The sequence below is a fragment of the Oncorhynchus kisutch genome, linkage group LG24 (assembly GCF_002021735.2).
Source record: "Oncorhynchus kisutch isolate 150728-3 linkage group LG24, Okis_V2, whole genome shotgun sequence".
NCBI classification, from domain to species: domain Eukaryota; kingdom Metazoa; phylum Chordata; class Actinopteri; order Salmoniformes; family Salmonidae; genus Oncorhynchus; species Oncorhynchus kisutch.
The window spans coordinates 37,256,004-37,278,305 of NC_034197.2; the positions used below are offsets into that span (position 1 = coordinate 37,256,004).

General features: G+C 46.2%; 1 protein-coding gene across 4 annotated transcripts in view; it reads left to right on the top strand.

The window, feature by feature from the left end:
- The window catches only part of LOC109869528 (bcl-2-like protein 1), a 31,776-nt gene that overhangs the window by 5,566 nt on the left and 3,908 nt on the right, over positions 1-22,302 (top strand). The window lies entirely within an intron of this gene.

Sequence of the window (22,302 nt, forward strand, 5' to 3'; positions counted from 1 at the left end):
GTGCATGGGGGTAGGGAAGGGTCATGGGTCATTTAGCTCAATGTGGGTTGTTGTATGAAGCATCAGTTCTAGAGGTCGTTGGTACCTGGATAGTTTAGACTGTTTAACTGTTGATTCTGCACATTGGCACCCGTTGTGTGTCGCGTCAGTTTGACTGATCTGTGTACTGTATTTCACGCCTGACCTCTGGTCTCAGGCTGATTTGTCAGCTCTTGGACCTGAGACTGTTCTGTTTTAAGTGACTGATCTCTCTCGAGACGTGGTGCGGTTGGCTCCAGATCAGCCAAGGAGAAAGACAGGCGATAAGACGGCGTGAGATGGTTGCCTCTGGTCAGTTGGGCATTGATCAGCCTTATTGAGTTTTCAGCTGACTCGAAGTGACCTCTGTTGGCTGGGATCGAAGTCTTCAAGGGGGAATGAAGTATAGGCTTGAGCTTTATAGATCAACCTTTATTTTCCCCTGGTTGCTTTCCACGTCTTCCTCTGTTCTGAGCCAGCAGCCTTTCAGATGAAAGCAGTGTTCTCTCAGGTCAGCTGAGTTGTTGTCCTGTTCCTGGTAGGTGGGTGTGTTCTGGGATGTGAGAAGGACACTGCTAAGGTCAGCTCTTCCTTTGTGTGGGCTGACACATGATGGGGTGTGGATTGGAATGGGGAGGGGATGTTGAAACAGTCTCGAAAGGGATGGGTCCTATAGAAACTGGCATCTGATTGGGTACGTTGTGTGTGTGGAGGGGCCATCCGATTGGGTTGTCTCTCTGCTGTTGCAGAGCTGAAATTGATTTTTAATTTTAAGAGTTGAAACAGGCAGATGACTTGGTAGTGACAGCTCATATGCCACCACCACCACACCCAGAAACACTAGACTCAACGCCTTGAACCACTGGATGCTTTTACCGGGAACAGTAACTCATCACGTACAGGACCTCTGTGTAAACAGTCTGTCTGTTATTCTGATGAAACACATGCCCAACCACCTGAGCACCTTAGCAAATTTGAATGTTGTTTCTGTCATCGGATGTTGAATGTTGCTCTGAGTGGAAGACGTGAATGGCCTAAATATTGAATGGAATTGTGTGTTCAATCAAGCCGATTCAGTCAAGTAGTTTGGTTTCTGTTCTCCTTGTGGTATTGGAATTGGGCCTCCAGACAAATGTTGTGTCGTCCCTGTGTGTGCTATGTCAATACACACACATCCTAACTAACGTTATCGGTTCAATGTTTGGCGTTCTAGCCATGCCATACTATTGGATCATGTGCATGCCTCAGACCGAGCACGCACGCACGCACACACACACACACACACACACACACACACACACACACACACACACACACAATGGTGGAGGGAGAGAATGTAGTCTACTGATACAGTATATTGATGTATCTTATCATTCCATACTCTACACAAGAATGTACATAACACTTGTGCTCAGATTTGAATTTGTCTGATGTGGTTTCTATGTGTAATGAAGAGAACAAACACACATCCCTCAGTGAGCACCAGGGGTATAAAGTACTTCAGTAAAATTACTTTAAATTATTTAAGTAGTTTTTGTGGTATCTGTACTTTACTGTTTATATTTTTGACAACTTTTACTTCACTACATTCCTGAATAAAATATTGTACTTTTTACTCCATACATTTTCCCTAACCCCCAAAAGTATTTGTTACATTTTGAATGCTTAGCAGGACAGGAAATGGTCCAATTTACACACTTATCAAGAAAACATCCCTGGTCATTCCTACTGCCTTTAATCTGACAGACTCACTAAACAACTGCTTCGTTTGTAAATGATGTTTGAGTGTGCCCCTGGAAATCTGTAAATGGAAGGAGAAAAACAAGAAAATCGTGCCGTCTAGTTTGCCTAATATAAGGAATGTGAAATTATTTATACTTTTACTTTTGATACTTAAGTATATTTAAAACCAAATACTTTTAGACGTTTACTGAAGTAGTATTTCACTGGGTGACTTTCACTTTTATCTGAGTAATATTCTAATAAGCAATCTTTCCTTTTACTCAGGTATGACTTTTGGGTACTTTTTTTCACGACTGGTGAGGACCTGGGACATCCCCACACCACAGGGGAACCTATTAAAATGTACCCTATATTTTCCAGAAAGAAATGCCCTCTTGTTTACCCATTTCGCTCATGTTTCATTACAAACCTAACCAACACACTTCTGTCTCTGTCCTGTTTTCCCCCTGAAACACGTAGGGTATGCTCTGTCTCTGTCCTGTTTTCCCCCTGAAACACGTAGGGTATGCTCTGTCTCTGTCCTGTTTTCCCCCTGAAACATTTAGGGTATTCTCTGTCCTGTTTTCCCTCTGAAACACGTAGGGTATTCTGTCTCTGTCCTGTTTTCCCCCTGAAACACGTAGGGTATTCTGTCTCTGTCCTGTTTTCCCCCTGAAACACGTAGGGTATTCTGTCTCTGTCCTGTTTTCCCCTCTGAAACACGTAGGGTATGCTCTTTCTCTGTCCTGTTTTCCCTCTGAAACACGTAGGGTATGCTCTTTCTCTGTCCTGTTTTCCCCCTGAAACACGTAGGGTATTCTGTCTCTGTCCTGTTTTCCCTCTGAAACACGTAGGGTATGCTCTGTCTCTGTCCTGTTTCCCCCTTGAAACACGTAGGGTATGCTCTGTCTCTGTCCTGTTTTCCCCCTGAAACACGTAGGATATGCTCTGTCTCTGTCCTGTTTTCCCCCTGAAACACGTAGGGTATTCTGTCTCTGTCCTGTTTTCCCTCTGAAACACGTAGGGTATTCTCTGTCCTGTTTTCCCCTCTGAAACACGTAGGGTATGCTCTTTCTCTGTCCTGTTTTCCCTCTGAAACACGTAGGGTATGCTCTTTCTCTGTCCTGTTTTCCCCCTGAAACACGTAGGGTATTCTGTCTCTGTCCTGTTTTCCCTCTGAAACACGTAGGGTATGCTCTGTCTCTGTCCTGTTTTCCCCCTGAAACACGTAGGGTATGCTCTGTCTCTAAAACACACAGATCCGTTGGCAGCTGTACGATGTATAGAGTAGGTGTGGCCTATTACCTTGTTTTATTGTGGCATTAGAAAAAGAACCAACCAGCTGCTTAGGGGAGGCCACACCCTGTTACAGCACAGGATGACTTACTGCTGTCCTACCTAACAAACATGTTCATTCAGTTCTCCCTGACCGCTCCTCATCCCATTGGTGCTTTATAACATATTCGGTCCTGATTTGTGTTTGAGAAATGACCTGAGAAGAGCGACTGAAAGAGAGGTTGAAAGTTAATATCAGATTAAGTTATGAAGACGTGAGTGACAGGTGGAATCCCCCTTGAGTCAACGGTTGGGTCTCTGTCCGACCTCAGTGGTGAAGGAGGTTAAAGTGAATGGCGGGAACAGCGCATTTTAAGGAATGATATGTGGAATCCCCCTTCGCTCTGACCTCAGTGGTGAAGGAGGTTGGAAAGTAAACAGAGTGCCAAAGAGCATCATTTCGAAACAAATTGTTGGAGAGAATGTAGTCTACTGATACAGTATGGTGGAGGGAGAGAATGTAGTCTACTGATACAGTATGGTGGAGGGAGAGAATGTAGTCTACTGATACAGTATGGTGGAGGGAGAGAATGTAGTCTACTGATACAGTATGGTGGAGGGAGAGAATGTAGTCTACTGATACAGTATGGTGGAGGGAGAGAATGTAGTCTACTGATACAGTATGGTGGAGGGAGAGAATGTAGTCTACTGATACAGTATGGTGGAGGGAGAGAATGTAGTCTACTGATACAGTATGGTGGAGGGAGAGAATGTAGTCTACTGATACAGTATGGTGGAGGGAGAGAATGTAGTCTACTGATACAGTATGGTGGAGGGAGAGAATGTAGTCTACTGATACAGTATGGTGGAGGGAGAGAATGTAGTCTACTGATACTGTATGGTGGAGGGAGAGAATGTAGTCTACTGATACTGTATGGTGGAGGGAGAGAATGTAGTCTACTGATACTGTATGGTGGAGGGAGAGAATGTAGTCTACTGATACTGTATGGTGGAGGGAGAGAATGTAGTCTACTGATACTGTATGGTGGAGGGAGAGAATGTAGTCTACTGATACTGTATGGTGGAGGGAGAGAATGTAGTCTACTGATACAGTATGGTGGAGGGAGAGAATGTAGTCTACTGATACTGTATGGTGGAGGGAGAGAATGTAGTCTACTGATGCAGTATGGTGGAGGGAGAGAATGTAGTCTACTGATACTGTATGGTGGAGGGAGAGAATGTAGTCTACTGATACTGTATGGTGGAGGGAGAGAATGTAGTCTACTGATACAGTATGGTGGAGGGAGAGAATGTAGTCTACTGATACTGTATGGTGGAGGGAGAGAATGTAGTCTACTGATACAGTATGGTGGAGGGAGAGAATGTAGTCTACTGATACTGTATGGTGGAGGGAGAGAATGTAGTCTACTGATACTGTATGGTGGAGGGAGAGAATGTAGTCTACTGATACTGTATGGTGGAGGGAGAGAATGTAGTCTACTGATACAGTATGGTGGAGGGAGAGAATGTAGTCTACTGATACAGTATGGTGGAGGGAGAGAATGCAGTGAGGGAGGAGAATGCCTGAGGGGGTTTGAGTTCGTACCAATTATGGGTGAATAATATCTGGACATGCGGTTCTGACAGAATAACGGGTAACTCATTTGGACCGTCAGTGGGAGAGGGCAGGTCTGAGGATGATAGTTGGAAGTGGGAGGACGAAAGATAAACTATTCCTTTATATCCTGCTTATCTCCTTTGTGTCTGTGAGAGTGCCACACCTCAACTGTAGGCTACATCCCCTCCAAGCCGCTACGTAACACACATTATAAACTGGGTGGTTCGGGCCCTGAATGCTGATTGGCTGACAGCCGTGGTATATCACACTGTATACCACGTATAGGACAAAATATGTATTTTTTTTCTGGTCTAATTACGTTGGTAACCAGTTTAGTGTCCAGGCACTCCGTGTTGCGTCGTGCTTAAGAACAGCCTTTAGTGGTGGTATATTGGCCATAAACTCCCCCACCCCTCCGGGCCTTATTGCTTTAACATCATACAGGCTATATACAGGCACATATTTGTTCTAGACAGTCGAGCCCTTTCAATTAATACATAAACACTGCACATAGGATACACACTGCCTGATCCACACGTCACACCTACTCCCTGCCACTGTATGTGAGACTGCCCTAAAGGAAAGGAGACTGTACCCCTGGGACCCATCAGCCCTCCCTCGTCCTCCCTCCCCCAACCACCACACACTAGCAGTCGTGTTGCAGACCAGACAAGCAACAACACGCCAGCATCACCGTGGTGTGTGTGTGCACTCACCGTCACGTGTCCACTCGTTTTGTTTACCCATCCATCCATGTTTACTAATTTTCTTCAATCCATTTGACAAAATCACCAATCGCGGCTGACTGTCTTCCCCCTGATAGATGATGTGGCAGATCCCTCCCATCCCCGTCTCCCCGATTTGTCTTGCCTATACCTGGTCACCATGGGGATTTTGTTTAAATTTTCAAGTGTACGTTTCAAATGAGTAGTATTGGTATGTTTCTGAAATGACAATGCTAAATGAAGTGAATGTGTTTTTATAGTGATGTCGTACAGTGCTTTGATACAATGGATCGAACAGTGTCCTAGACCCGTTCACGTGACCACCTTAAACAAAGGACCTCTGGGTGTGCGCACACGTACAGACAAGTCTATGTGTCCCCCCCCCACACACACAGTAATGTGTGTCGCTATCTGCTGTGCCCAGCCGTCCCCACAGGTAACATGCTGGGATGTAAACGTGCAGTAATAGACATTCTGATGGGTAGAGGACCATGTGAACAGTAACAGACATTCTGATGGGTAGAGGACCATGTGAACAGTAACAGACATTCTGATGGGTAGAGGACCATGTGAACAGTAACAGACATTCTGATGGGTAGAGGACCATGTGAACAGTAACAGACATTCTGATGGGTAGAGGACCATGTGAACAGTAACAGACATTCTGATGGGTAGAGGACCATGTGAACAGTAACAGACATTCTGATGGGTAGATCTGAACTTGGGTTGGCCATTGCCTGTCTGTTTTTCTAACCTCCACAATGGCACAGAATCCTCACAACTCTCTTTTGGATTTTAAATGGTAACCACTAGGGTTGAAATATTCAGAGGTGGAAACTTTCTGTGGGAATATATGGGAATTAATTTTAATACCATTTGAAATGTAGGTGTTTTTTGACATTGGATATATTTACAGAAACAGAAACCTTTTACCTTCTCATAAGTAGACATGATTGCAAATGATTAAATCTTTCCAATATACATTTAAAAAAACATTTTTTAACGAATTTAAATTAAATGATTGACTTCACATGGGATGATTTCACTGAACAACAAAAGAAAGGGAATATTAAATCATCATATCTCCCAAAATGTTTTCAACATGCATCTGTAAAATGTAAGTCTAGAAACTAAAGCTTTGGTTGACTTCCTCTCAGGCTTCCATGTCTTCTCCCTGGACCTCCTCAATGTCCACTTCTTGAACATCAGACTCTGAGGCCTCATCTTCACTGTCACTTTCCAACCTAGTTGAGGATGGCTTGTTGTCAGGCTCAAAAAGCCTCAAATTTGCCCGGATGGCCACCAATTTTTCAACCCTTGCATTGGTCAGCCTGTTGCATGCTTTGGTGCGTGTGTTACCAATAAAAGACCAGTTGCGCTCCAAGGCGGCTGATGTTGGTGGGATTTGGAGGATGAGGGGAAAGAGCCTCAGATCCACAAAGTCCCTTCCACCAGGTGGCTGATGAGATATGTTGACATGACTGCCATATTGCATCTTCATCCCAAAGCCCTTGCTTGGAAGTGTACTTTGCCAGACTGCCAAGAACCTTGCCCTCATCCAGGCCAAGGTGGCGAGACACGGTAGTGATGACACCATAGGCCTTGTTGATCTCTGCACCAGACAGGATGCTCTTACCAGCATACTTGGGGTCCAACATGTACGCTGCAGCGTGTTTGGGCTTCAGGCAGAAGTCTTCACGCTTTCTGATATATTTCAGAACTGCAGTTACCTCTGCTTGGAGCAACAGTGACGTGGGCAGGGCTGTACGGATTTCTTATCTTACATCTGCAAGCAGAGTGAACATCAGACAGGATGGCATTGTCTCCCTCAATCCGCGCAATGGCTACTGCTATAGGCTTCAGGCTGCTTACCACTCCCTCCCAAAATACATCATCCAGGAGGATCCTCTTGATGAGGCTGTCTATATCGGCAGACTGTGATATGGCCATTTCTTGGAGAGACTCCTTCCCCTCCAGAAGACTGTCAAACATGATGACAACACCACCCCAACAGGTGTTGCTGGGCAGCTTCGATGTGGTGCTCTTATTCTTCTCACTTTGCTTGATGAGGTGGATTGCTGCTATAACTTGATGATGCTGCTATAACTTGATGATCCTTCACATACCAAACCATTTCCCTGGTTCTCTAGTAGAGTGTATCCATTGTTTTCAGTGCCATGATGTCCTCGATGAGCAGATTCCATGCATGAGCAGCACAGCCAATGGGTGTGATGTGAGGGTAGTACTCCTCCACTTTAGACCAAGCAGCCTTCATATTGGCAGTATTGTCTGTCACTAGTGCAAATACCTTCTGTGGTCCAAGGTCATTGATGACTGCCTTTAGCTTATCTGCAATGTAGAGACTGGTGTCCCTTGTGTCTGTGCTCTTGTAGAATACTGGTTGAGGGGTGGAGATTATATAGTTCATTATTCCTTGCCCATGAACATTCGACCACCCATCAGAGATGATTGCAATACAGTCTGCTTTCTCTGATTTGCTTGACCTTCACTTTAACTCTGTTGAACTCTGCATCCAGCAAATCAGTAGATAAAGCATGTTTGATTGGAGGGGTGTATGCTGGGCGAAGAACATTCAGAATTCTCTTCCAATACACATTGCCTGTGAGCATCAGAGGTGAACCAGTTGCATACACAGCCCGAGCAAGACATTCATCAGCATTTCTCTGACTACGTTCCTGCATTGAGTTTTAAAAAAAAATCCAGGAGGACCATGAGCTGTTGCCATCGATAAGGTGTCGGATTCATAATTTTCACCTCGAATAGAAATAGAGGGACTTTTGTCAGAGGTTGCTTGTTGTGAGCACTGAGGGAACTTTATGCACTTGGCCAGATGATTCAGCATCTTTGTTGCATTCTTCACATATGATTTGGCACAGTATTTGCAAATGTACACAGCTTTTCCTTCTACATTAGCTGCAGTGAAATGTCTCCACACATCAGATAGTGTCCCTGGCAATTTCCTGTAACGATTAGAAAAAAATGAGTATAAAAAATACAATTCCATGTACAGATAAATAGTTGAGCAGTTAGATTAAACAACTCCCCCCCCCCCCCCCCCCCCCCCCCCCCCCGCAACAGCCAGTGAAAGTGCAGGGAGACAAATTGAAAACAACAAATATCTCAATTTAACATTCCTCAAGCATACACATATTTTACACCATTTTAAAGATAAAGTTCTCGTTAATCCAGCCACAGTGTCTGATTTCAAAAAGGATTCACAGCGAAAGCACCACAAACGATTGTTAGGTCACCACCAAGCCACAGAAAAACACAGCCATTTTTTCCAGCCAAAGAGAGGAGTCACAAAAAGCAGAAATAGAGAGAAAATGAATCACTAACCTTTGATCTTCATCAGATGACACTCATAGGACTTCATGTTACACAATACATGTATGTTTTGTTTGATAAAGTTCATATTTATATTTAAAAAATGGCCCGTTACGTTCAGTAGTTCTAAAACATGCGGAGATATTGCAGAGAGCCACATCAATTTACAGAAATACTCATAATAAACATTGCTAAAGATATGACTATTATACATGGAACTTTAGATAAACTTCTCCTTAATGCAACCGCTGTGTCAGATTTTTTATTTATTTTTTACTTACGGAGAAAGCAAACAATGCAATCTGAGTACAGCCTTTAGACAACAAAGCAGCCAAAAAGATATGTTATTGGGTAGTCAACATTACTCAGAAATAGCATTTTAAATATTCACTTACCTTTCATGATCTTCATCGGAATGCACTCCCAGGAATCCCAGTTCCACCATAAATGTTTGATTTGTTCGATAATGTCCATCAGTTATGTCCAAATATCTTCTTTTGTTAGGGCGTTTGGTAAACAAATCCAAAAGCGCGTTCAGGTCGCGCTGAACGTCGGACGTAAAGTTCAAAAAGTACCATTACAGCCCGTAGAAACATGCCAAACTAAGTATAGAATTAATCTTTAGGATGTTTTTAACATTAAACTTCATTAATGTTCCAACCGGACAATTCTTTGTCTGTACAAATGAAATGGAACGTAGCTACCTTTCACGTGAGCGCGCCGGACCGAGGCTGTGGCACTCTGCCAGACCACTCACTCAAAGAGCTCTTATGAGCCCCTCCTTTAGAATAGAATCCTCAAAACAGGTTATAAATACTGTTGACATCTAGTGGACGCCTTGGGAAGTGAAACATAACTAATATCACCCTGTATCTTCAATGGGGGCTGAGTTGAAAAACTACAAACCTCAGATTTCCCACTTCCTGGTTGGATTTGTTTCTCAGTTTTTTGCCTGCCATATGCGTTCTGTTATACTCAGAAATCATTCAAACAGTTTTAGAAACTTCAGTGTTTTCTATCCAAATGTACAAATTCTATGCATATTCTAGCTTTTACGGCTGAGTAGCAGGCAGCTTAATTTATAATCAATCCTCAGGTTGTTTTTACAATAAAATAATCGATAATATTTCAACCGGACCATAGCTTTTTCAATAGGAGAGAGAGAGAGAATGTCTGCTCCAAGCTGTTGGCGCATGCAAAACTCTGCTGGCACCCAGCCTATCCGCTGACGCGATGTGATCGTTCTCGCTCATTTTTCAGAATAAAAGGCTGAAACGATGTCTAAAGACTGTTCACACCATGTGGAAGCCATAGGGAATCTGGTTGATATCCCTTTAACTGTAGGGAAGGCATGCAATGGAACAGGGAGGTTTCAAAATAAGAGGCACTTCCTAGTTGGATTTTTCTCAGGTTTTCGCCTGCAATATCAGTTCTGTTATACTCAATATTTTGACAGTTTTGGAAACTTAAGAGTGTTTCCTGTCCTAATCTGACAATTATATGCATATTCTAGCTTCTGGGCCTGAGAAATAGGCAGTTTCATTTGGGTAAGTTTTTCATCCAAACATCAAAATACTGCCCCCTACACTCAACAGGTTAAGAACAACAAAGTGAAGGTATTGGAGTGGCCATCACAAAGCCCTGACCTCAATCCTGTAGAAAATTTGTGGGCAGAAGTGAAAAGGCGTGTGCGAGCAAGGAGGAGGCCGACAAACCTGACTCAGTTACACCAGCTCTGTCAGGAGGAATGAGCCAATATTCACCCAAGTTATTGTGGGAAGCTTGTGGAAGGCTACCAGAAGTGTTTGACCCAAGTTTTTAAAAATTAAGGCAATGCTACCAAATATTAATTGAGTGTATGTGAACCTCTGACCCACTGGGAATGTGATGAAAGAAATAAAAGCTGAAATCAATCATTCTCTCTACTATTATTCTGACATTCAGATTCTTAAAATAAAGTGGTGATCCTTACTTGGATTAAATGTCAGGAATTGTGAAAAGCTGAGTTTTTATTAAATGTAGTTGGCTAAGGTGTATGTAAACTTCCGACTTTAACTGTACCTTTTGACTATTGGATGTTCTTATACACACTTTAGTATTGCCAGCTTAATCTCGGGAGTTGATAGGCTTGATGTCATAAACAGCGCTGTGCTTCAAGCATTGCTAAGAGCTGCTGGCAAACGCAGTAAAGTGCTGTTTTTTCGGGTGCTTACGAGCCTGCTGCTGCCTACCGCTCAGACTACTCGATCAAATATCAAATCATATACTTAATTATAATATAATAAACACACAAATACAATTCCTCGGTCATTAATATGTTCAAATCCGGAAACTAACTAAATAATTTTGAAAACAAACCGCTTATTCTTTCAGTGAAATACAGAACCATTACGTATTTTATCGAGCGGGTGGCAACCCGAAGTCTAAATATTGCTGTTACATTGCACGACCTTCAATGTTATGTCATAATTATATAAAATTCTGGCAAATTAATTACGGTCTTTACACAGTTGGCAACGAGCCAGGCGGCCCAAATTGTTGCATATACCCTGACTCTGAACGCAAGAGAAGTGACACAATTTCCCTATTTAATATTGCCGGCTAGCATGAATTTCTTAACTACATATGCAGGGTTTAAAAAATATATACTTGTATTGATTTTAAGAAAGGCATTGATGTTTATGGTTAGGTACATTTGTGTAACGATTGTGCTTTTCCGCAAATGCGCTTTTGTTAAATCACCACCTGTTTGGCCAAGTTGAAATAGGCCATGATTCGATGATAAAATAACAGGCACAGCATTGATTATATGCAATGGAAAACAAGCTAGTTAACCTAGTAATATCATCAACCATGTGAGGTTTGACATTTTTACTAAGATATGTTTAATGCTAGCTAGCAACTTACCTTGACTCCTTGCTGCCACGAGGTCCTTTTGACGCTGCACTCGCGTAACAGGTGGTCAGCCTGCCACGCAGTCTCCTCGTGCATTGCAATGTAATCGGCCATAATCGACGTCCAAGAAGGCAGATGATCGATTTGTTATGAGAACTTGAAATCGTCCCTATTTAATCGGTCAACCTTTGGTTTGTATGCACTGAGAAGAGTAGCATAATGCATCTTGGCTAGGGGGATACGGAGAGACATGAGTCTTTCACTTTTTGGTGAGGCTGGGTAAAAGGCTGTTCTTAATTGCCAGTCCCACACTGCTGATGTTGTCCACCCGGAGGGTAACCTTTTCCAGAAGAAGGTGTAACCTTCTCCTCCCTCTTTCAGAGACCCTTCATCCAGGAGCCTGGTTTCACTCAGGGCAGAAATGTCAATGTTGTAGTTTTAGTTTTGCAGCAATCAAAGCCGTTTTCCGATGGGGTCGCTATTATCGTCATTCTCCAAAATAATTCTGATGTTCCATGTTGCCAGGGAATTATTTTCTAAAGGCATTTTTTGACCGCTGAGTGGAACTCCCGATAGGTTCGGTAGTCTATCCAGGATGGAGTGAGTCTGCAATTTTTAGGCCACCTTTTCCTAGGCGCCTCCCCAGCTGGGGTGATCAGTGTGGATCCTGAATTGGGCTGCTCAGTCACACAGTGGTCTGCCGAGAGCAGCTGTCACTCAAGTCCCAACTACTGGCGGCCATAATAGTCCTGTGTCGCTGGCATGCACGGGTCTGATTTTTAAGGGCTCCCGGTGCATTCACTCCTGCCCCCGTCACCAGATGCCGCCAGACTTTTAGTCCGGTTTCTGGTTGATGGCTTCACCGAGGTCAGAAGTGGATAGTGGATATCAACATCACTACTTCACTGTCGGAAGGAGAAACCCAGGACGACCAGTATCTTCCACAGGAGCCTGCCGGGTCCAGTCTGTTGGCGTCCGCTCACCGCCAGCACTGCTTTTGTCTCAGGTGTGTGCTCACATAGCCTTTGTCATACCAGACTAACCCACAAGGCAGTGGGACAGTGGTTGATGGCTGCCAGGACATGTCCACACAGAGGTGGGCCGTACAGACACATCTCTGAGATCCCCTGCCTGTACAGACACATCTCTGAGATCCCCTGCCTGTACAGACACATCTCTGAGATCCCCTGCCTGTACAGACACATCTCTGAGATCCCCTGCCTGTACAGACACATCTCTGAGATCCCCTGCCTGTACAGACACATCTCTGAGATCCCCTGCCTGTACAGACACATCTCTGAGATCCCCTGCCTGTACAGACACATCTCTGAGATCCCCTGCCTGTACAGACACATCTCTGAGATCCCCTGCCTGTACAGACACATCTCTGAGATCCCCTGCCTGTACAGACACATCTCTGAGATCCCCTGCCTGTACAGACACATCTCTGAGATCCCCTGCCTGTACAGACACATCTCTGAGATCCCCTGCCTGTACAGACACATCTCTGAGATCCCCTGCCTGTACAGACACATCTCTGAGATCCCCTGCCTGTACAGACACATCTCTGAGATCCCCTGCCTGTACAGACACATCTCTGAGATCCCCTGCCTGTACAGACACATCTCTGAGATCCCCTGCCTGTACAGACACATCTCTGAGATCCCCTGCCTGTACAGACACATCTCTGAGATCCCCTGCCTGTACAGACACATCTCTGAGATCCCCTGCCTGTACAGACACATCTCTGAGATCCCCTGCCTGTACAGACACATCTCTGAGATCCCCTGCCTGTACAGACACATCTCTGAGATCCCCTGCCTGTACAGACACATCTCTGAGATCCCCTGCCTGTACAGACACATCTCTGAGATCCCCTGCCTGTACAGACACATCTCTGAGATCCCCTGCCTGTACAGACACATCTCTGAGATCCCCTGCCTGTACAGACACATCTCTGAGATCCCCTGCCTGTACAGACACATCTCTGAGATCCCCTGCCTGTACAGACACATCTCTGAGATCCCCTGCCTGTACAGACACATCTCTGAGATCCCCTGCCTGTACAGACACATCTCTGAGATCCCCTGCCTGTTAGCCTGGAATTTCAAGACAACCAGTTAACGTGTACCGCCGTGAGTGGAGACGTGTGCACGAAGCTGCCTCCCAATTCATAACCGGGCTAGCCGGCGGCAGCGAGCTGTAAGCGAGAGTTAGCAAGCACATGGTAAGCGGGCATGCAACTTACCTCTACCTTGGCACTATTGCACGAGACCTGTCACATGCACCCCTGCGGTTGCTTACCCACACGTGCACACGGACACTTTCAAGTTTGTTTTGTCTTTTGCAATAAAGCGTTTCCTTATAAATGTGTTCAGTCTTGCACACACTGCATTGTCTGTGTGGGGGTTGTTTGTGGTTGATGGTGTGTCAGTGACTGAGTGAAAATGTCATTAAACAGATGGTGTGATTCTGTCTCCCTCAGCCTTGTCACAAAACCGTCAGTCTGGGACAGTAGGTTTGATGCTGAGGAGAGGGAGAGAGATTGGGCCATTCCATTGCTCCAGGGTTGCAGGGAGTGGGGGGGGGGGCTCAACTCACCTTCAAGGAAGGTTGGGACGTTCCACTCCTCCAGGGTTGCAGGGGGATCCAGCCACCATAACGTGTACACTACAGACTGGATGAGATTGGAGTATGTAGCTGGGAGAAGAAAAAAAACACTGTCTATGCACATCTGTGTGTGTACATGTGTAATGGGGTCTTGCCCAATGGAGCAGTCCATTTAGTGGCAACTCCCCCTATCTCTGCTCTATTTATAGCCTCTATCATTCAGTGATGTGGAAGAGGGACCTGCAGCACCACTGGCTCACTTGGTGCACCAACACAGCTCGCCATCCAACTGAGCAGGACCACACTAAGCAATGAGCTGTGGCTGTGCTGCAAATATGGAAATATGTGATTGTGATTCTGTACAGAGCAGCCTGATATCCAGCTGTGCTGATGTAGATCAGTGTTCAGCAGCGGGGAGGGAGGAGGGGCCTGGTGTTCAGCAGCGGGGAGGGAGGAGGGGCCTGGTGTTCAGCAGTTTCACTAACAGGCCTACAGCAGTGTAGCTACAGTTGGGCCCTGAAGACATGTATGCCTAGCCTACAACCAGGGCTGTTTGAGGGCCAGAATGACTCCGCTAGCGACACCATGAATGTCGCTCTGTGGTCTGTTAGTTGGTAGAGGTACTAGAGTAGTGTTCTCTGTGTGTGTTGGTAGAAGAACTAGAATAGTGGTGTGTGTGTGTTGGTAGAGGAACTAGAGCAGTGGTCTGTGTGTGTTGGTAGAGGAACTAGAGCAGTGGTCTGTGTGTGTTGGTAGAAGAACTAGAATAGTGGTCTGTGTGTGTTGGTCGAGGAACTAGAGCAGTGGTCTGTGTGTGTGTTGGTAGAAGAACTAGAATAGTGGTCTGTGTGTGTTGGTCGAGGAACTAGAGCAGTGGTCTGTGTGTGTGTTGGTCGAGGAACTAGAGCAGTGGTCTGTGTGTGTTTGTAGAAGAACTAGAGTGGTGGTCTGTGTGTGTGTGTTGGTAGAGGAACTGGAGTAGTGTTCTCTGTGTGTGTGTGTGTTGGCAGAAGAACTAGAGTAGTGTTCTCTGTGTTGGTGTACTCTCAGTGGAAACATTGTGGTTGCGGCTCTCTGCTCCAGTTCTGAGCTGTCTTAGTGTGGGAAATCAGGTCAGGATTCATTTCCCCATTCTCTCCCTCTCTCTGCCACTCTGAATCTGTCCCTCGGCCTCCCTCTGTCCCTCGGCCTCCCTCTGTCCCTCGGCCTCCCTCTGTCCCTCGGCCTCCCTCTGTCCCTCGGCCTCCCTCTGTCCCTCGGCCTCCCTCTGTCCCTCGGCCTCCCTCTGTCCCTCGGCCTCTCTCTGTCCCTCGGCCTGTTATCTTACTTGCAGTTTCTCCATCTTTATTAGATTGGCTGTATTGGCCTGCATTTCTCCCCATTAACCCCTCCCTTGGTGTCTCTCTCTCTCCCGGTCTCTGTGTGCATGTATAGAAACTGATATCAGATTATGAGACCTCTCTATGAGATTAGTGTGGTAGCTGTGATCTATTAAACTGACATGGGGTGAGGGGCTACGGTGCCCAGCAAATATTCCAGAATCTGAAAGTGCTGAAATGAATATGATTAAGCCGACTTGTGATCATCATGATCATTGTTGTTCTTGTTCGAATTGGCGGCAATGTAATAAGAGCCATATTTGGGGCTCCCGATTGGCGCGACGTGGCTAAGGAACTGCATCTCCGTGCTAGAGGCTTCAATACAGACCCTGGTTTGATTCCAGGCTGTATCACAACTGGACGTGATTGGGAGTCCCATAGTCCCACACAATTGGCCCAGCATTAGGGTTTTGCCGGGGTAGGCCATAATTGTAAATATGAATTTGTTCTTAACTGACTTGCCTAGTTAAATAAAAATAAGTAAATGTTGTAGCCATATTTTAATGTTGTCTTTCCTCTCCTAGTCTCCTATCCCATTATACCCCTCCCTCTCATGAATCTCTTCCTCTGTCACTTCCTATCATTTTCTATTCTCCTTTTTCTTTCAGACAGGTGGTAGGTCTTTGCCCCTTTGTGAGGGGGTTGGAGTCGGTGAGTGTTTTTGAGGGTTCAACTTTGTGGGGTTGCTGCTGGTGACACAGCGGATCTGAAGAAGCAAAATATACACATGTTTCTCTGTGTGTGGTGGCTGTGGCCCCCTTTTCCCCTAGACTCTGTGAGGAGTGCGGTGGTGACAGAATGTGAGCTGCCCTGCTAGGGAATCCAAACTGAGATTGAGAACAGATCGGCGTCGGAGCCTGAATGTCCGACTCATTCATCTCTTTAGTGAACGGATTCGTCTCCGGATGGCTCAGCAGAGACACGACCCACTAGAGGAAGAGGTCAGACTCTCCTTAATGTGTAGACTAGAACCTACAATAACAGCCTGCTGGGAGGTCACCATCAAGTTCCTCTATCCCTATTGTCCTTTTTACCAGACCACCTCCTAGCTAGAGAGGCAGGTAGTCTAGTGGTTAACAGTGTTGGGTCTGATGACAGTGGTAAGGACAGCAGGTAGTCTAGTGGTTAAGAGTGTTGGGTCTGATGACAGTGGTAAGGGCAGCAGGTTGTCTAGCGGTTGGGCCAGTAACCGAAAGGTTGCTGGTTTGAATCCCCGAGCCGACTAGGTTGGCCTGCGTGGGGCCGACTAGGTCGGCCTGCGTGGGCTCCCCTAGCCCTCGGCCTGCGTGGGCTCCCCTAGCCCTCGGCCTGCGTGGGCTCCCCTAGCCCTCGGCCTGCGTGGGCTCCCCTAGCCCTCGGCCTGCGTGGGCTCCCCTAGCCCTCGGCCTGCGTGGGCTCCCCTAGCCCTCGGCCTGCGTGGGCTCCCCTAGCCCTCGGCCTGCGTGGGCTCCCCTAGCCCTCGGCCTGCGTGGGCTCCCCTAGCCCTCGGCCTGCGTGGGCTCCCCTAGCCCTCGGCCTGCGTGGGCTCCCCTAGCCCTCGGCCTGCGTGGGCTCCGGCCTGCGTGGGCTCCCCTAGCCCTCGGCCTGCGTGGGCTCCGGCCTGCGTGGGCTCCCCTAGCCCTCGGCCTTGCTTGAGTGTTTAAAGGGGAGTGAATGGCAGAGTTGCTTAGTGTGGGTTGTTGTTTCTAATCAATCACCAGTCTTTATGGCTACATAGTACTCTAGCTATTTGAGCAGGAGAAGTTAAAGGCAGAACAGAGCCTTGCTCCAGGGCTTTGCCAGGTGTATTAACCCGTCTCCATGCTGCAGTGGCCAGTTGCCCGATGGTTTGGCCCAAAGCCCGACTTTCACACTCTGGAGGATGACTGTCTGCCAGTTGTCATATGACCTTATTTTTTATTTATTTATTGAACCTTTTTATTTAACTTGGCAAGTCCGTTAAGAACAAATTCTTATTTACAATGACGGCCTACACCTGCCAAACCTGGACGACGCTGGGCCAATTCTGCGCCGCCCTATGGGATGATCTGCTGACAGGCATGAGGAGTTGTTTTCTGAGGGTGGGACTGAGAGCACTGTCTTAGCTGTCAACTTTAGCCTAGTTCTGCCCTGCCTGTGTGCATCACGATGGCAGATAAGAGGTCAGACTGTGGTCATTGTGAGTAATATTCAACATGTTTGACCAGCGGCATAGATTAAAAGATGTCCTTTTGAGGTCACTCGGAAATGTAATCTAACCGCAACAGTTTTGTTTATTTGAGTTTACTCAACAAACAAGACGTACTGATTTGGAATTGCACTTTTGCCCTAGAAGCACAACACATCCAGCGTTTTCATTATGACTCAGCAAAGGTCAGACTTCAACATCAGATAGGCATGCCTGAGACATGAGGAGACAATTTATTACTCAAATACTGGATGATACAATCTAGAAGTCCTGCGTCATCACTGAAGAATGCAGCATTTGACAGGAAATCCGTCCAGTGTGACCAAAGGGTTTTGCAACCCTCTATTGTCTTTCGTTGGGCTGGTTTAAAGCGGAATCTGGCCTTTTTTTTGTTAGTTTTATTCACAGGCTTCTGTGTTCTCAGGGCTATGCCAGCATTCTGTAATTCACCCAACTATGCTAGCTGAACATTCTGGATTCCTTTCTGCATTTGAATGGAACACTCCCCGTTTACCATTGTTTCAACTCTGTTTGGTAACTGTGTTCCCTCTGCATATTTTGCCTTTCAGGTTGCCAAACTGAGCTGAGGCCTCTATTGAAATAGACCTGCCCAGATCAGCTGATGCTGAGTTATTTGAAAGGCTCTGGTTAATTCAGATTCTCTATCTGGGAACCTACGGGCTCTAAATTATGAAGAGGAACACTTTAGTCTAAACCTCAAAACTATCTTAAACATTGCTTACATTCTGTAAAATAGCAACTTTTCATTGATTTAAAAAAAGAGAAGTATTCTGAGTAATCTAGTGGACAGTGTTTCACCAAGGAGATGTTGTTACAGGTCATGATGGTGGTGAAACCCAGCGGGGTTACCTGTTAGAGCTAACTCAGGGGCCGGTGGTGTTGTGGGCCTTTCCTCTCAGCCACGTAGCTCTGTATAATCTATCAGACACAAACACACCGATCAGCTGCTCTCTGGTAACCTTGGCAACCTTATAATGAAATGTTGTTTTTTCCCCCTTTGCCCCACGGACTTCTCCATCTCTCCTCTCTCCTTCTCTCTTCAGCTATCGATTATTTAGTTTTTAATAAACACAAAGAAAAACCCAGAGGCTGGAAAACATCATGGCTGCTGCTTACCACCTGACATCTCTGGGGAACAAGTGGAAAACACTGGAGAGAGTAGGTTTAGTGCTAGGTAGCTCACAGGGGACTGAGACAGAACCACTCAGACCTGGAGAATGACAAACATTACAATGTGCCTGTGTGATTTACTACCAGTCATTTAACATGTAGGATAGACCTGCGGGATGTACTACCAGTCATTTAACATGTAGGATAGACCTGCGGGATGTACTACCAGTCATTTAACATGTAGGATAGACCTGTGGGATGTACTACCAGTCATTTAACATGTAGGATAGACCTGCGGGATGTACTACCAGTCATTTAACATGTAGGATAGACCTGTGGGATGTACTACCAGTCATTTAACATGTAGGATAGACCTGCGGGATGTACTACCAGTCATTTAACATGTAGGATAGACCTGTGGGATTTACTACCAGTCATTTAACATGTAGGATAGACCTGCGGGATGTACTACCAGTCATTTAACATGTAGGATAGACCTGTGGGATGTACTACCAGTCATTTAACATGTAGGATAGACCTGCGGGATGTACTACCAGTCATTTAACATGTAGGATAGACCTGTGGGAAGTACTACCAGTCATTTAACATGTAGGATAGACCTGCGGGATGTACTACCAGTCATTTAACATGTAGGATAGACCTGTGGGATTTACTACCAGTCATTTAACATGTGGGATTTACTACCAGTCATTTAACATGTAGGATGTACTACCAGTCATTTAACATGTAGGCCCCAGTTCACTAGAAAGGTGTGGTTCTGCAGTGTGTGGACTGTGTCGGGGTGTGTGGTATGGTCATGCCTGGGCAGGTAGAATACACATGAGACCTCCGGAGATCAATAAGCACTGATCACTACAGGGTTGAGCATTATGCTGCTGCCTGCCATGATTACAGACCACAGGAAGCAGTGTAGAGCTGACGCAGACCTGGGCAGAGACATAGATGATGAACCTAGATGATATAGTAGAAAGATGAGCAAGTGTGTTAAAAATCAAATGTATTCTTTCAGGGAGGCTATTCAGGGAGGGGAAGTGAAGTGAACTCTTATCCTATTTTTATTAAGGCTTTTGGTTTCACCTGTCAACTCACTCTGTATTCTGATATGCTTTCACACATCATGTCATCGCAAACCGAGATCTTTATTTTCTACACCCACAGCATTCCTGTCATTCCCCTTCATGGTGTTCTCACGGGGAGCGATACTCTGTGGCTTCACCTCTCAGTGAAAGGGAGATAACTAATCAGTTGTGCAACTGAGTGCATTCGTTAACCCACCATCTCTGCCATAGTCTACGGCGCCCGGAGAACAGTGGGTTAACTGCCTTGCTCAGCGGTGGGTTAACTGCCTTGCTCAGCGGTGGGTTAACTGCCTTGCTCAGCGGTGGGTTAACTGCCTTGCTCAGCGGTGGGTTAACTGCCTTGCTCAGCGGTGGGTTAACTGCCTTGCTCAGCGGTGGGTTAACTGCCTTGCTCAGCGGTGGGTTAACTGCCTTGCTCAGCGGTGGGTTAACTGCCTTGCTCAGCGGTGGGTTAACTGCCTTGCTCAGCGGTGGGTTAACTGCCTTGCTCAGCGGTGGGTTAACTGCCTTGCTCAGCGGTGGGTTAACTGCCTTGCTCAGCGGTGGGTTAACTGCCTTGCTCAGCGGTGGGTTAACTGCCTTGCTCAGCGGTGGGTTAACTGCCTTGCTCAGCGGTGGGTTAACTGCCTTGCTCAGCGGTGGGTTAACTGCCTTGCTCAGCGGTGGGTTAACTGCCTTGCTCAGCGGTGGGTTAACTGCCTTGCTCAGCGGTGGGTTAACTGCCTTGCTCAGCGGTGGGTTAACTGCCTTGCTCAGCGGTGGGTTAACTGCCTTGCTCAGCGGTGGGTTAACTGCCTTGCTCAGCGGTGGGTTAACTGCCTTGCTCAGCGGTGGGTTAACTGCCTTGCTCAGCGGTGGGTTAACTGCCTTGCTCAGCGGTGGGTTAACTGCCTTGCTCAGCGGTGGGTTAACTGCCTTGCTCAGCGGTGGGTTAACTGCCTTGCTCAGCGGTGGGTTAACTGCCTTGCTCAGCGGTGGGTTAACTGCCTTGCTCAGCGGTGGGTTAACTGCCTTGCTCAGGGGCAGAATGACAGATGTTTACCTTGTCAGCTCAGGGATTCGGTGACCGGCCCAATGCTCTAATCACTAGGCTAACTTCAGAGTGCTGCTGACTCCTGCAGGGTCAGACCTCAGCTAGCTGGCACTGCCAGAGATGGACACTACTGTTGGCCTACAGATAAACACTGCCAGACAGACATAATACTGTAGACCAGGGAGGGTCAGACCTCAGCTAGCTGGCACTGTCACAGACGGACACTACTGTTGGCCTACAGATAAACACTGCCAGACAGACATAATACTGTAGACCAGGCAGCGGCGACTCCAGTCCTCGGAGGCCGAAGTGATGTCACACTTTATCCCCATCCTTAGCAAAGCCAGCTCATTTTTAAACTATACTGAACAAAAATATAAATGCAACAATTTCTCTAAAATGAAGTTGGAGGTGGCTTATGGTAGAGATATTTACATGAAATTCTCTGGCAACAGCTCTGGTGGACATTCCTGCGGTCAGCATGCCAATTACAAGCTCCCTCAACATGACAGCTGTGGCATTGTGTTGTGTGACAAAACTGCACATCTTAGTGGCCTCTTATTGTCCCCAGCACAAGGTGCACCTGTGTAATGATCATGCCTCTTGATATGCCACACCTGTCAGGTGGATGGATTATCTTGGCAAAGGAGAAATGCTCACGAACAGGTCACGTAAACAACATTTGAGAGAAATCAGCATTTTGTGCATATTGAACAATTCAATGGATTTTTTTATTTCAGCTCATGAAACATGGGACCGAGACATTACATGTTGCGTTATATATTTTGGTTCAGTATAATTGCGTTCTAAACTGAAGTTCATAATTAGTTGATTATTGGAGTCAGGTGTGTTAACTGGGGCTGGGGCAAAACTGTGACACCAATCAGGCCTCTCCCTGGTCTACAGTATTATGTCTGCCAACAGTAGTGTCTGTCTCTGGCAGTGCTCGCTAGCTGAGGTCTTCAGGACTGAGGAATAGACGTTGAATTGACGTCTGTGCTGTTATCTGACCCTGCCACCCCCCCCCCCCACCCCCCCTCAGAAGCTTTTTACCAGACACCTTCACAGCTGTGACGTCACAGTCACAAATCCTGTTAAGGGAAACACAACCGTCGTTGGCTATTTTAATGTTGTTTCTTTGCTTCCGGCTCCATTGTTCAGTATTCTTCTGTATTTGAAGGAGTGATGACGGTATCACCCTGTTAGAGGGGAAGGAAGAGAGGGGTTGTGGGAGATGTGCACACCACCCATCTGTAATCAAAGCAGCATGTCTGGAATGAG